This window comes from Canis lupus, chromosome 17 (assembly GCF_048164855.1).
Source record: "Canis lupus baileyi chromosome 17, mCanLup2.hap1, whole genome shotgun sequence".
Classification (NCBI taxonomy): Eukaryota; Metazoa; Chordata; class Mammalia; order Carnivora; family Canidae; genus Canis; species Canis lupus.
The window spans coordinates 12,736,095-12,750,634 of record NC_132854.1 but is presented as its reverse complement, the minus strand read 5'-3'; the positions used below and the strand labels follow the sequence as shown (position 1 = coordinate 12,750,634).

Sequence of the window (14,540 nt, the reverse complement as noted above, 5' to 3'; positions counted from 1 at the left end):
TCTGCACAGGAGGGGACCTCAGGCTCTCAGAACATTCTGGTCCACTACCAACACACACTCTAAGAAAGGGCCCTGACCCACAGCAGATGAGAAGTAGCAGCTGGGGCAAAGGTGGGCAAGGCCCCGGAGTGGCTCTGGTGGCAGTGGAAGGGAGGAACATGCAGAAAGCCACCACTCCTCCATTCCCAAGGCAGTGCCCAAGGACACCACGGACTTTCGCACCTCCCAAATGTGCCAGGAAATGCCAGCCATCCCCCCTGGGGTGAAGTCTGAAAATACCCTGCTAAAATAATAAAGAGGATGCCCAAAAAAGGATCTGCTTCTGACACAAAAAGATTCCAGCCCCTGCACCAATGATAAGTTTCTCCTTAAAATTATCCTCTTTTCAGTATTCAATTCTCCAAATTGGGGGGGGGGACCTCCATAAGGAAGGTCCCCTGCATAAGGAAGGTCCCCTCTGTAAGGAAGCTGTCATGCTCCTGTCACATACTGGGTGACAAGTGGGGTTGGGCTGGGCCAGGAGGAGCCGGCGAACATCACAGCCTTGGCCAATGATGGTGACACACCTTGACCTCCCACCAGCAAGAAAGGGAAAGTCATCAGTATGCACTGTGGAAGGAAGCTTAACCTAACAGACACATCTTTAAAGGATTTCAACAAAACAATGAACCATTTACTACTGGGTATCTGGTAGACTCAGTCACCTGTGCATCTATCTATTCCAGATAAACCACATGCACTACAAAAGCTTCGTTCCCGGGGATCCCTGGGTGGCGCAGTGGTTTAGCGCCTGCCTTTGGCCCAGGGCGCGATCCTGGAGACCCGGGATCGAGTCCCACATCGGGCTCCCGGTGCATGGAGCCTGCTTCTCCCTCTGCCTGTGTCTCTGCCTCTCTCTTTCACTGTGTGCCTATCATAAATAAATAAAATAAAATAAAATTAAAAAAAAAAAAAAAAAAAGAAGCTTCGTTCTCCTTCCGAGTCTTCTTGGTCCTATGCTCAAGGAGAACAGCACATGAGGCAGACTGGCCAAGAGTGAATACTCGGGCGCTAAGTCGCAGTCGATCATGCAGATGGAAGCCGGGCTTAGTAACTGCAAGAAGATTCCCAGAGACAAAAGGCAAATGAAAGGCACATTTATGCCCTCCCTCCTCCTCCTCCAATCTACACTGAAGGTAATAAAAGAATGAAATGAGAAGAAAAGTCCATCTACAATCAAATTAGGAAACAGCCACAGCCCTAAAGACTGCCTGCCAAATACAGTGACACCTGAGCCAAGCTGCAGGAAAAGCAGAGACCCAATCCTCAACTGGCTAGGCCCTGGGCAAGAAGCAGCTTCTCTGAAAATGAGAGAAGCTATTTTCTAGGAATGGCAGAGGCTGAGGCTGTTAGGCAGGATTCTGGGGTGCTGGGCCCCACCCTGTGCAGGAGGTCCAGCTGACCAGGGTCATCCCCACTAACCTAACCAGGAAGATAAGCCAGCTTTGTACTGCTGACCCAAGGCAGCTGCTGTGGGAATCTGGGGATCAAGTCATCCCAAGGAGGAACAAGTGAAGGCAGGAAGGAGCACGCCCCTGGCCAGGCAGACCTGAGATGGCAGGTGCTCCAGGGCAGCTCTTGCATCCCTGCACCTGACCACAGACCACAGGTCCGGACAGAACTCGCCCTTTGGAGGTGCCTCCTGAGGCGAAGGCACCCATGCAGAAATTCTACTAAAGGAAAAGGCAGTGGAACAAAACAATACAACAAGCAAAGGGCAGAAGGAAAATGCCATCTCATCCTTAGAGAGAACTTCCTAAGGAAGAGGAGGAAAAGTTACAAATACTGCTCTTAACTCAAAGAAGCTGAAGGGGTGACATATGGAAGTGCAGAATCACTTAAACCAATCTAACACTGTATGTTAACTAACTGGAATTTAAAATTAAGTTAAATTTTTTAAAAAGAAACTAAATAAAATCAGGACACCCTAATTTTTTATTCTCAAAGAAAAAAAAAACTAGTCACCACAGTTGAAGGTAATAAAAGCCATCACCCAAATAAACATCACGTTAAAAGCAGAAAAACTGCCACAAACAAGGAGAGGGAGAACAAACATCATCTGAAAATGAAGGACTAAAAAAGATACAAGTGATCAGAGAAGCAGCTAGCTCAGGAAGCAGCAAAGACTCCAAATACATACATGAACAGTACCTAAAAACGAAAGGAAGGAAATAAGTCCCACTTCTAGTGTATCCTAAGGAATAACTAGGTAAGTGGAGAGATTCAGGGTCACTGGCATTCTTTTTTTTTTTTTTTTTTTTAAGTTGCAAACTGTCTAACCAGGTATCAATCAATGTAGGATCAGTTTCAGGAATTATTCTGCAGCCATACAATGAAATACCAAGCAGCGACTCAAAATAATGATGATTTACTGACATGGAGAAATATTCCAACGTTTAACAGGAAAAAGCACATTACTGAGCAGTAGTACATGTTACAAGGGCTCCATTTTTGTTGTGTGTGGAAGGGGCAAGTGGGTAACACACATTCACAGGAAACAGCTTCAGATGGGTGTACACCAAAATATTAACAAGTGGTTATTTATGGATTTATCGATGGTTTTCTACATAACCCCAATTGTTACCAATGAGCTTATTTTACAAATTTATACTAAGAAAAAGCGGTGCTATTAAGACTTTAAGACTCTCATTTTTAATGAACACATATAAACACATGCATACGCTGAAAGGTTTTTTTGGTTTTTTTTTTTTTTAAAGGCTAGACTTCACACTTCAGGAAGATTTTAAGTTTGTGGTCCCAAATTCTTGGCTCAAACCATTCTGGTTGCAAAAGGTCAGTTTTCAGACATCTCTAATCCATTACCCTAAATCAATGTGGACAATAATCAAGAAGCTAAAAACAGCAAATGTGCTTCTATAATAGAGTAAACATCCTGAATTGTATTATACAACACTGTAACTACTGCATTTCTGTTAAACAATTCTCTCCGTAAGAAAAACCAATAAACAAAACCAAAATACTAAAAAAGATAAATAAAAAAAAGATAAAAAAGATAAATCATCTGGGAAAAAAATTCTGCTATATTTGCATTTATTTTTTAAGCCCATTTAAATTTTTCTTCTGAAGCTAAAAAAGAAACACCAAAGCTTAAATAAATTGGAAAATCATAGGAATTTCTAAAGATATAGATGTTATTTAATACCCTTAAAAAATCTTTGTCATTCTAGATTTCACTGAAAAATGAGAGAAATAGTTTCAATATACAAATCGTTCAGTTTAAAGGACAGCATATTTAATTACATATGGATCCTCACTTTCAGACAACAAGGTATGGCAAGAAAACTTCGGTGGCAGGGCCCAGGTGATGAGTATGATGCCCCTTTCAAAACGGACACATGATAAAGGGCGGGTCTGCACTGATCACCTTGTCCCACAACACTGGGGTCGCCCACCAGATATGCCGAAGATCTCAGATGGCCCAAACAGATGGCCTACTGACCTTCTTTCCACTAAACGTTACAAAAGCCAAACCCTGGAGTAATTCATTTTACAAAAAGACTTCTTGATATTTTTGGTTCTACTTTCTTTTAATGATGAAAATTATCAGACCTGTCAAAAAGCTTGAACTATGGATGATATTGTCATAAGGAGACAATTTTACCAAGAATATGGCAAACAGAGGCTTTCTTCTGTTCAGTGGCCAACTCAAGGGCTCGCGGACAGCAAAGGCCTCACCCTGACTACCTGCTGTCCCTCTCCTTGGCCTCCTTTCAACCAACCCAAAGATAAGCAGGCTGGTTGCTCCTTTCCCTAATTATCACCCACAACGGGGCTTCCTATCTCTAATTCTACAAATGAGGATGGCACACCCTCCATCACAGAAAGTCAGGTTCCTATTTCTCACTTCCAAAATGGTGTCAAGAGAGAAAATCAAGCAGCAGGCTCAAAAAAGCCATAAGATGGATTTTCCTCAACTGGAAACGGACATAACACATTAACTCTTCACATTGCCACTTAAACACTTTTAGAGTTATTCCCACCTTGATCTCTGAGGCCCTCTAACATCTCAGCTCCCCTTCTTTCTACACCTTTGAAAAACAATGTTTTATATTAAACAGAGTACTGTGTGTTGTTTTCCCAGTATTTGTACTGAGACACCTCTTCACTGATTCCTGCACAGGTAAGCCACGGCAGTGGGGGAGGCAAGAGGAGGAGGTGTAACCTTTAATTGCAATTCATTGTTTTCTCTACAAGGCCCCTAGATGTATTCAGCTATCAACCCAGAAACCTTGGCCTTATTACCAACTCCTTCTGACCAACTGAGCAAACTGAAAAAAATGCATTAACACATACAAGTAACCTTTTCTATATCTCAATATCACAGCCTCAATCACCTATCCAATCAAATACTCCAATAAATCCATCCCAATTCTGTATGTAATTATTCTCCATACAGAACAATCTGCTGCTAAGCCCTCTGAGTAGATGATGCCATTTACGGAGCCGGATCACCAATTTCTTCCTGGAGAATTCAACTGAAAACCCCAACTCTGCAGTGCAGTAGGCAAATCCACTAGAGAACCTGGCATAGCATGAAAAATATGGCACCCACGGCCAGATGCATGTGGCTTCAAATCCATCTCCATTTCTTACTAGTTACTTGTTTCTATAGGCCTAGGTTTACTCACCTGCAAAAGAGACAAACGCATACATACTATAGTTTTCCTGAGAATAATACATGAAAAAATTTTAAAACTGGTATATAGCTTTTTTTCCATCCCTGACGCCACCGAGGTCGCACGCGTGAGGCTTCGCTGCCGCAGAGATGCGCTACGTCGCCTCCTACCTGCTGGCCACCCTCGGGGGCAACACCTCCCCCAGCGCCAAGGATGTCAAGAAGATCCCGGACAGCGTGGGCATCAAGGCAGATGATGACCGGCTCAACAAGGTCATCAGCGAGCTCAACGGGAAAAACATCGAGGACGTGATGGCTCAGGGTATTGGCAAGTTGGCCGGTGTGCCTGCTGGTGGGGCTGCGGCCGTGTCTGCCGCCCCAGGGTCTGCGGCTCCTGCTGCTGGTGCTGCCCCAGCCGCAGTGGAGGAAAAGAAAGACGAGAAGAAAGAGGAGTCCGAGGAGTCAGACGACGACATGGGATTCGGCTTATTTGATTAGGGTCCTGCCCACCCACTGGTAAATAAAACCCTTTATGTGGAAAAAAATAAAAAATAAAAAAAACTGGTATATAACCAATGTTCTCATGTTCCCATCGTAGTTTGACCTGAAGTCTTAGTTGTGTTTTTCTTCTGAGTCACAAATGTTCAAATTACATGCAGTAGTAGTTGAAACACAGATGACTGGCACGTAGTAAATTTCAACTAATGGCTGGATATGGGAAGATAAATCTTGCAAGTGTCAAGGAGCTGACCTGTCCCAAGGGTTTATCCTCAAATCACACACCAGCCATGTACACATGCCACTCCTCCCCCTCACACCACATCTTTCTCTACGAAAAATTAATCATCTATTTAGTCTACTTAGTCAACTATTCGATCTACTATATGACCTTCAAGACACATCTGGATCTCTCAGGGAAGACCTAAGTAATGATGAACAAAGAAGCCCCCATCCTTAGCCCCAGTTGGCACCACAGTGGTCACGAAGCAGGGACCTCTGCAACTGGGCTAATGCAATTCCACTGGCAACACCACCCTGAGACAGTATAGACAACACACCCCGTGACATACAAAGGGTTTTCTTCACTTCAACCATCTGAAATATCTTCAGCTAATCACAAACTAAGACTATCAACTTCCTGTATTAGCCTAATGCCACCCACTCTTCCCTGCTAAACCCAACTAACCTCACAGGGTAGGAAGTGACATCTTACAACTCTTGAACAATCCTGACTTTTCTACAGGAATCTCACTCATTCAGCTCACTGATACATTCCATTAGAGCTATAGCTCTAATGCCGCAGGTTCCCCCTCAGCAGCCAACCTCCACCATCCACAAAGGGGTTTTCACCCTAAGTAATGACACATCACTAATGCTGATGGTCACTGCCAACTGAGGGGACTCCTCAGAGAAGGTGAAAGCTTCCTTGTTTCTAATGCCTTCTATTAAATAGGGTCTGGCTCCTTCCCATACTAGTGTCTCTTCAAGTACAGGTAACCATCACTGAAACCCACTGGTGCTTCCTCACATACTGGCCTCCTGGGAAAGCTCATGGACACAGCCAGCCTTCTCCCAGGTGAAAGCAGCCCAAAGCTCTTGGCCCAAAGGTAAAAACACTCATTTGCATGGTATTTTTGCTTAGTTCCAAACGCCCAACTCTAAGTATGCAAAATAAAGTGAAACCATCTAAATAGCCTTCTGTGCTTCACTGTGTATGAAGCCCAACTAAAAACAAACACAAAAACAAAAAACACCCTTCTGAATCAGGAATGAAGACTAAGTGCAACTTTTAAAAATGTATACTGTGAAAAAAAAAAAAACAAACAAAACAAAACAAAAAAAAAAAAATGTATACTGTGTAATATACTGGGACCGGCCTATAGAAATCAAGACCTACCTAGGTTTCCAATCTCTTCTTGCTATCTGTTCATCAAGCAAATCAGAAATAAAGTGAGAAGCCACCAAAGCCACTTTAGGCCACTTCTGGATAATCTGGATTATCCAATCCATTAAGGAAGTATCACCTGACTTGAAACCCCCAGACTTCATCTTTCTTTTTTAGTGCTTTTACCCTACTCCAAAGTGAAATCTTTCTTTTATTTTTTATTGGTGTTCAATTTGCCAACATATAGAATAACACCCAGTGCTCATACCATCAAGTGCCCCCCTCAGTGCCCGTCACCCAGTCACCCCCACCCCCCACCCACCTCCCCTTCCACCACCCCTAGTTCGTTTCCCAGAGTTAGGAGTCTCTCATGTTCTGTCTCCCTTTCTGATATTTCCCACCCATTTCTTCTCCCTTCCCCTCTATTCCCTTTCACTATTATTTATATTCCCTAAATGAATGAGACCATATAATGTTTGTCCTTCTCCGACTGACTTATTTCACTCAGCATAATACCCTCCAGTTCCATCCACATCGAAGCAAATGGTGGGTATTTGTCGTTTCTAATGGCTGAGTAATATTCCATTGTGTACATATACCACATCCAAAGTGAAATCTTTCCAAAACCTTTACATTCTCATTTTCTCAAGTAGGGAAGAATGAAAAACATTAATCTAACTCATCTATACCAGTTATCCCAAACTACAGCCAATTCTATGAAAAGACCCCATCTTCCTGGAATGCTCTTTACCCAGCAGTACCTTAAAGAACTACTCAGACATATGCTCAAGTGCCACCTCCTCCAGGAAGGCTTCCTTCTTTTCACCCACTTTGATTAGTATCACCCTGTATTCCCAGCATTTGCTGTGCATGCCGGAATGTCTGCTGGACAATGGGCCGTGTTAGCGCATTACAGGCACAGCTCATCTACTTCCCCAGCCTCTGGGCTAGATGGTGTTTCAAACATAGAAGACATCCAATAAATCCCTGTTGACGAATGAGTATCATGTCTCATCAGGAGTATGAAAAGCACTTAAGTGCTGGCAGAAACCAGACTGCTTAAGGGGTCTTGGTCAGAAACTAGTGACATTTCCGATGGAACTGCCATGATAAGGAAGAAAAAAAATAAATGGAATTCCCAGCCTTCCCCTTCAATTCTAATGTAGAAGAGTGAAAAATCCCTTGCAATTAAGGCAGCCACAGAATCCTTACCCTCAACAGTAGCTACCCCTGGGGATAAAGCCATACAATTCTGTACTGAGTTTGATTTGGTTTGGGTTTTTTTGCAGTTAATCATGTATTACTTCTATAATATTTTAAATAAATTAAAATTTGTAATAGCTCAATTTTTTAAAAAGGGATCTTTAGTTTGGGGAGGGGGAAACCACGCAGAATTAATTTTTCCCTCTTTACATTTCCCAACAGCCTTCCACAGGAACTGGGTTATGGAAAGGGGTTTAGACCCTAAGGACCAAACTGAGGTCAGAAACATGTGAGTCGCTAAGGACAGGTCAACAGTGTAGGGGCAGCTTGGCAGGGCCTCAGGACATGCAGGGGTGAGGACATAGGTGGAGTTGGGAGAGGCTCAGAAGCAAAACACCTGCAAAGCCCAAGAGCACCTATTTCATCCCTGGGCTGAGAGCTTCCACCTGCCCCAGCTGGGAAAGGATGGGATGAGGGAAATTTTAGGGAGCTGAAATAAAAATGGAGATCTGCTTAGAGAAGAAGTTACTAGGTACCCCTATTATTGGAGTTGATACATGTTTTTTAACTTGAACAGCTGCAAAAACAACCAGAGGGGGCAGAGAACCAGCAAGGAACTACGGGGAACTGTCCTGTTAGAATCTTCTCTCGTCCAGTTCCACGATGGCTGCCAAGAGCTGCTAACCTCTCAAGGTAATTTTGAATGCACGCACCTTGAGAACCCCAAAGGCACACAGTGTTCATGATGACAGAGGCCAAGGGCAACCCAGGCTCCTCCACATGCAGAGAAACTACTCTGGTCAAGTCAGAAAGTAAAAGAACTGATGAGGGGGAAACAGTGTACAGATAAAAAACATTCCAGTAGAACCAAAAAGATTGTGTTCTTAAAATATCCTCACTGATTTTCAGGGCAGTGAAACTATTCTACACACTGTAAGGGTGGATACATGTCATTACGTTGTTGTTAAAACCTACAGAATGTGCCACAGGGGTGAACCATAACATGGACAATGAACCCTGGGTGATAATGATGCATCAGTGCAGATTCACCAGTCATAACCCATATAATCTGGTGCAGGATACTGACAGTGGGAGGGGAGCAGAGAGTATATGGGAAAATCTGTGTATCCTCTGCTCAGTTGCACTGTGAACATGAGTATCTTCACTGTTCCAGGTACTGTCCCCAAAGGGCCCATGCTTCCCCCCAAAACACTTAACGCCCACTGCTCTTTACAGAACTGCAAAATGAGCCATTTCACTTTAATTAAACTCAGCTCTGGCTAAAAGAGTAATAAAACTGAGGAGTTCTGATTTACCCCATCAAGTTTTATGAATTGTCCTCTCCAGACTCCCAAGTTATTGAAAACATCATGCCTCTTAAGAGATTAACTAAAAGTAAACCAACTAGATACAATCCCAAGATCCAATTCTTGCCAGAAACTGGCGTTTTAGCATGCGTAAATTGTACGTGTATTGAAGAAAATGATTCCAACAACACAATCACCCAATACACCCCCTGACACACTTTGATTCCTCCCGACTTCCTCCCAGGTTGAACCAAGTGGAGTAAGAAGCCCCCGTAGGGACCTCCGCTTCATCCCTCTGGCTAAAACTAAAGTTCATTTGGTTTAGTTAATCTAGAGGCTTCCACTTTGATTTTTGCAGGTGTAACCAAAGACTAAGTGTTTAAACATCCTTGTTAAATTCTGCTATCCAGCTCACTGGATTGCTTTCTGACCCACTTCAGGAGTCACATGCATTGAACCAACCACCATGAAAGAGACTTAGGGTCAAAATTAAGCACATTTTGAGTACTAGGTACTAGGGAGCTCTGGCATAGGATTTAGTTTAATAAAACTTTTGTCAAAAGGTTTGTCCTCTGCCTAAGAAACTACACGCTGCTCTGGACTTCAAAGCAATCACCAGCTCGCGTGAACTATGCCCACTGGCAATGGACTAACACACATCCATCCACCCTGGGCCTTGGGGGGGCAACACCCTGATGCTGGGACTGCAGAGTTCAGAGCAGAAGCACTCACTGGGAAGAGCAAGTAGGTGGAGCATCCAGGAGCCTGTGAGATCAGACACAGCCTCCTAGCTTTTCAACACCCTCTTCAATTGCTCACACGGTACTGCTAACCACCGATGACCTAATTAATAAGTCACAGCTTCAGGGAATCCTGAGTGGCTCAGCTGGTTAAGTGTCTGCCTCTGGCTCAGGTCATGATCCCAGGATCTTGGGATCCCATGTCAGGCCCCTTGCTCAGCGGGGAGCCTGCTTCTCCCTCTTCCTCTGCCCTTCCCCTGCCCTCCCACTCGTTTCCCCTCTCTCTCTCTCTCTCTCTCTCTCTCTCACATAAATAAATGAAACCTTAAAAACATAATTTTTTTTTTTAAAGTCGCAGCTTCAGTCCCTCATCTGGACCTTTCCCCCGAGCTCCAGACCCAGATACGAAACCACCTATTCCTTTTCTCCACCTACACTCCATGTATCTGAAATAGATACAGACCTCCAGATACAGACCTGAAATAGATCTCACCTCCACAGGCTGATCGCCTATGCAGATCAGTGGCCCCTCCATTCATCCACACACCCAAGCCAGAACCCTAGAGGGCCCCCCAGACTCCTCTCTTCCTCCATTCCACCCCCACCAAATCCAGCCCATTCCACCTACTGCTCCCTCAGGAATCTCTCCCCGTATCCCCACCCAGCACTGATACCTCAGTCCAGTCCTCCCATCTCCTAGCCTAGAGACCAGCCAAACTGTTAAAATCCGAAAGTGGTCTCAGGCTGCAGCTGCAAACTTTCCTAGGAATTCTGCTTCACCTCATAGGGTGCCGCCCACACCCCTCAGCATGGTCCTTTATGACCTGATCCCTGACTCTTCAACTCCTATCTCTTGTCCTCTTTCCTTTCCCTTTCAAGTCGAACAAAACTGAATTCCTAGCACTTTTCCAAACACTTGATGCTATTTAAAAACTCTTATGCTTTTGAACACTCCGTCTAGATTCTTTCTCCCCTTAAAAAACCTTCTAGGGGGCGCCTGGTGGCTCAGTCAGCTAAGAGTCTGCCTTCCCAGGGTCCCACATCAGGCTCCCTACTCAGTGGGGAGCCTGCTTCTCCCTCTGCCTCTCCCCCAGCTCATACCTCACTCATTCTCTCAAATAAATAAATATTTTAAAAATATATCTTCTAGAACAGAGCTCATGCATCACTTTATCGACTTTCAGAGTGCTACCCCTTGGTATGTACTGCCTCCTGTGTACCAAGAGGTTCCAGCAGAATTCAGTAATGCTAAATTCTATCACTGCCTTGTATTTCTCAAATTTTTCTATTCATTAAAAACACAAGTATAGTAGAAGAGCAGTGGTACAGGTCCATGTCCCTTCACCAAAGTTCCAAAACCCCCAAGTCTCTTAAAAAACAAAAACAAAAAAACAAGTTTTTCCTAACTCCTTTGGAGGAAAGATCTAAACTGATCTGAAACCGCCTAGCAGGACAATGTGAAGTGCTGTGGGGTGAGTCACAGTCTTAGTGCTAACAGACTCACCTGGCTGCTCCAGCCCCACAGGCCACGCTATGCAGCTGGCTAGGCATCCTGACTTCAACACTGGCCCCACCACTGCCAGCAGGCCCTCGCTCACATGTGCACCTTGCATGCATGGTCCTATTCGGGACTGAATGTTCATTCAGAGCAGGAATCTTAGCTCACGATATCTGCACCCCTCAGAGTCCTGCCAGTTTACCGATCACCTACTACAACTTTGCATCAAAGCAAAACATTGAAGAGAACCACACATGATACAAAGGCTATTTTAAAACTAGAATACTTATCACATATATAAAGTATGCATCAGAAGAACAACTAATTAAGAATACAACTCAGCCAGGCTGATTTCCTGCTGTTCATCCTCCTCGGGTCCCTACACTTTGCTTCACAGGCTAGAGTTGCTGTTGACTTACTGTTCACACCAGCACATACACACATGTGCGCACATTCTCACACACACACGTGCACACAGTCTTTGCAGGCCCCAGTCCACATGCAGTGTCCTCTGATTGGGATACAACTCAGCAAGCAACGAGGAGCCCAGCATGCATTTGCAATCCCACTGGGTGAGTGGTCTAGCTTATCGATGTAAGCAAAGCAATTAACCACAGAAACTCAGTAACAATAACAGTGCAATCCAATAATACCTTTGGAGGAGGAGGAGGAATGATGAACAACTGTTTCTTTCTCCAAAGGCAAAAGAAAGTGGGAAGGTTACTCTAACCAGCAGAACCAAACAGGACAGTGCTTCTGGCTACAGCTCCATGTCCCAAGGAAGACGCATGCCTTATGTGAAGGAGGCAAGGGTAAATCAGTTAAGATGTTAAAAACACAATCATGTGGAAATGGGGGACAATATTTATATGATCCACGTCCGAATGGAAAACAATATAAAATAAGCATCTATGTAGGACTGCAATTTCTTAAAGATATGTACATACAGAAACAACTGGAAAATAAGCAAAATAAATAGTTACACGCAAGTAGTAGGAACATAAATGCTTTTGCTTTAAAAATAACTTAATGGGGGACAGGAAAGTGTTTTCCCAGTAGGGGGTTCCCATTTCTGTGCCCATCTTCAATCCTCCACTTCACTTTACTTTTAGTAGAATACACACAGGTCGCATGGCCAGAGTAGGAGGTGGGGTTCTGACACCGAAGAACATAAGCAAATGAAGGCCCTTCCACTGGTTTTCAAAGAGTCTTAAGACCAGATTCCCCAACAGAAATGAACAGAATTATCACCACCCTGACACAAAAGGACACAGGGAAGAATCATTTTCGCAGAATTTCAGACCAGTCTTGATCGCTATGGCTAACATACTAAGCAATGATATGTGCAACAAACCATGTATAAAAATGCTGAGGGAGCACCTGGGTGGCTCACTCAGTTAAGCGTCTGCCTTTGGCTCAGGTCATGATCCCAGGGTACTGGGATCCAGTCCAGAACTGGGTTCTCTGTTCAGCAGGAAACCTGCTCCTCCCTCTGCCTCTCCCCTCCCTGCTTGTGCTCTCTCACTCTCTCTCAAATAATAAATATTTTTTTAAAAAAATGTTGAAAATATTACCATTTAAAAGGGTTTAAAATATTTTTTTACACCTTTTTTTCCTCCAAATTTTTGTTTAAAGCCAAGCGAGTTAACATATAGTGTGATACTGGTTTCAGGAGTAGAATTTAGTGAGTCATCAATATTTTATCATTTTAAGTAACTTTTCACTCTCTTTTTCAGGATGTTGAGGGGTCTGTGCCTTTTGTGACTAAAAAGAAAATAGAAACTTTGTTCTTTTGGGAGCTACAAAGAGGAAAACCTACTTCTGACCTAGAGTGTTACAAAACAAGCTTTTTAAATACTATTTACTGATAGATCACAATGAAAAAAAGATAAATTAACAGATATGCCCACACATAGGTAAACATAACACACATTTATATTTATACTTATATTTATGTGCTGAGAAACCATTTACTTCACATACACAGTAACCCATCCAGTAGGGAGGCATCAAGTAGATCTTGGCAGAACTGCTTTTCAAAACAAAACTGTTTTAAACTATAGGATCTCTTGCGGAACCTAAGCGGAAATGAAATTCCATCCCCCGATATTCAGTCACACCCCGGGGCTGCTGGAGCTACAAGACCACTAGCCCCATTTGGGAGTGTGACCTGAGACCTCCCCCATCATCAAGCTGCCCCTCAGGCCACACCCCCACCCACTTGGGGCCAAGTACAAGCAGCCTGCGTAAATTCCAATTGGCCAGGAAATGCACCCAGTTTCACTTCACATCAGCGCCTCATTGTTTCTTGAAGCAGACAATATAGAGGGAAGCCCTCTGAATGACACAAAGTCTATTTTTAGATAGACTTCAAATCCTTCAGTTGACAAACAAAAGAGAGGAACCCAAACCTTACAACTACTCTTCCCGAACCAGTCCATCTCCTAAATATGCTTAATATCATGTTCACCCTTATACTGGAAAATGTCATAAAACCTCAGAAAAACTACAAAGCACTTCAAAAAAAAAAATCAAAACCTCTCCCTTCCCCCCAAAAACCACCCTCCAAATATGCAAAGCTGGTAAGACCAATTATCTAACAAATCACAGTACATTCTAATAAAACACTGTATTTACAGAAATACACATCATTTTTTTGAATTAAAAGTCAAATCAACTATTTATACATAAAAGCATAAAACCTCTGACATCCCAGACATTAAAAAAATCTACTGGAGGGGTGCCTGGGTGGCTCAGTCAGTTAAGCATCTGCCTTCAGCTCAGGTCATGATCCCAGAGTCCTGGGATGGAGCCCCACATGGGGCTCCCTGCTCAGCGGGGAGCCTGCTTCTCCTTCTGTCAAATAAATAAATAAATAAATTTTTAAAAATTAAAAATAAAAAGTATACTGCTCTGGAATATTTTTCCCAGTTCCAAGATATATGTACCTCTTAAGTATTAAACAGAGCAACTGCAAGAAAATAAAGTCAGTTTTGCTCATTCATTTCCTAACTGTCCCTTCCCTCCCTTCCCAGCAGGTGCTCATTATGGGGACCTGTGTCCCCCACACTCTCAGGGAGCTGGCTGGACAGTGCAGGTCTTCCCTTCAATCCAATTAAGAAAAAAGAAGGCAACATGACATAAATAACAGCTCACCAGGGCTTACCAGGCAAAGGAACCAGAGGATATCCTGCCAGGTGAGCAGGTTTGCAGAGGCAGAAGGAGCAGTGAA

At 43.6% G+C, this 14,540-nt stretch overlaps 1 protein-coding gene and 1 pseudogene across 4 annotated transcripts in view; one reads left to right on the top strand and one right to left on the bottom strand.

The window, feature by feature from the left end:
- Positions 1 to 14,540, bottom strand: part of STK24 (serine/threonine kinase 24) — a 121,952-nt gene that overhangs the window by 92,341 nt on the left and 15,071 nt on the right. Inside the window, exon 1 of one of the 4 annotated variants that reach the window (XM_072782574.1) lies at positions 11,962 to 11,979. The exons of the other annotated variants lie outside the window; for them this stretch is intronic. The gene's annotated coding sequence lies outside the window, so the exon portion shown is untranslated. Of the gene's footprint in view, positions 1 to 11,961; positions 11,980 to 14,540 lie in introns of those variants that run through there. 4 annotated transcript variants of the gene reach the window in all.
- Positions 106 to 5,955, top strand: LOC140607908 (large ribosomal subunit protein P2 pseudogene; annotated as a pseudogene).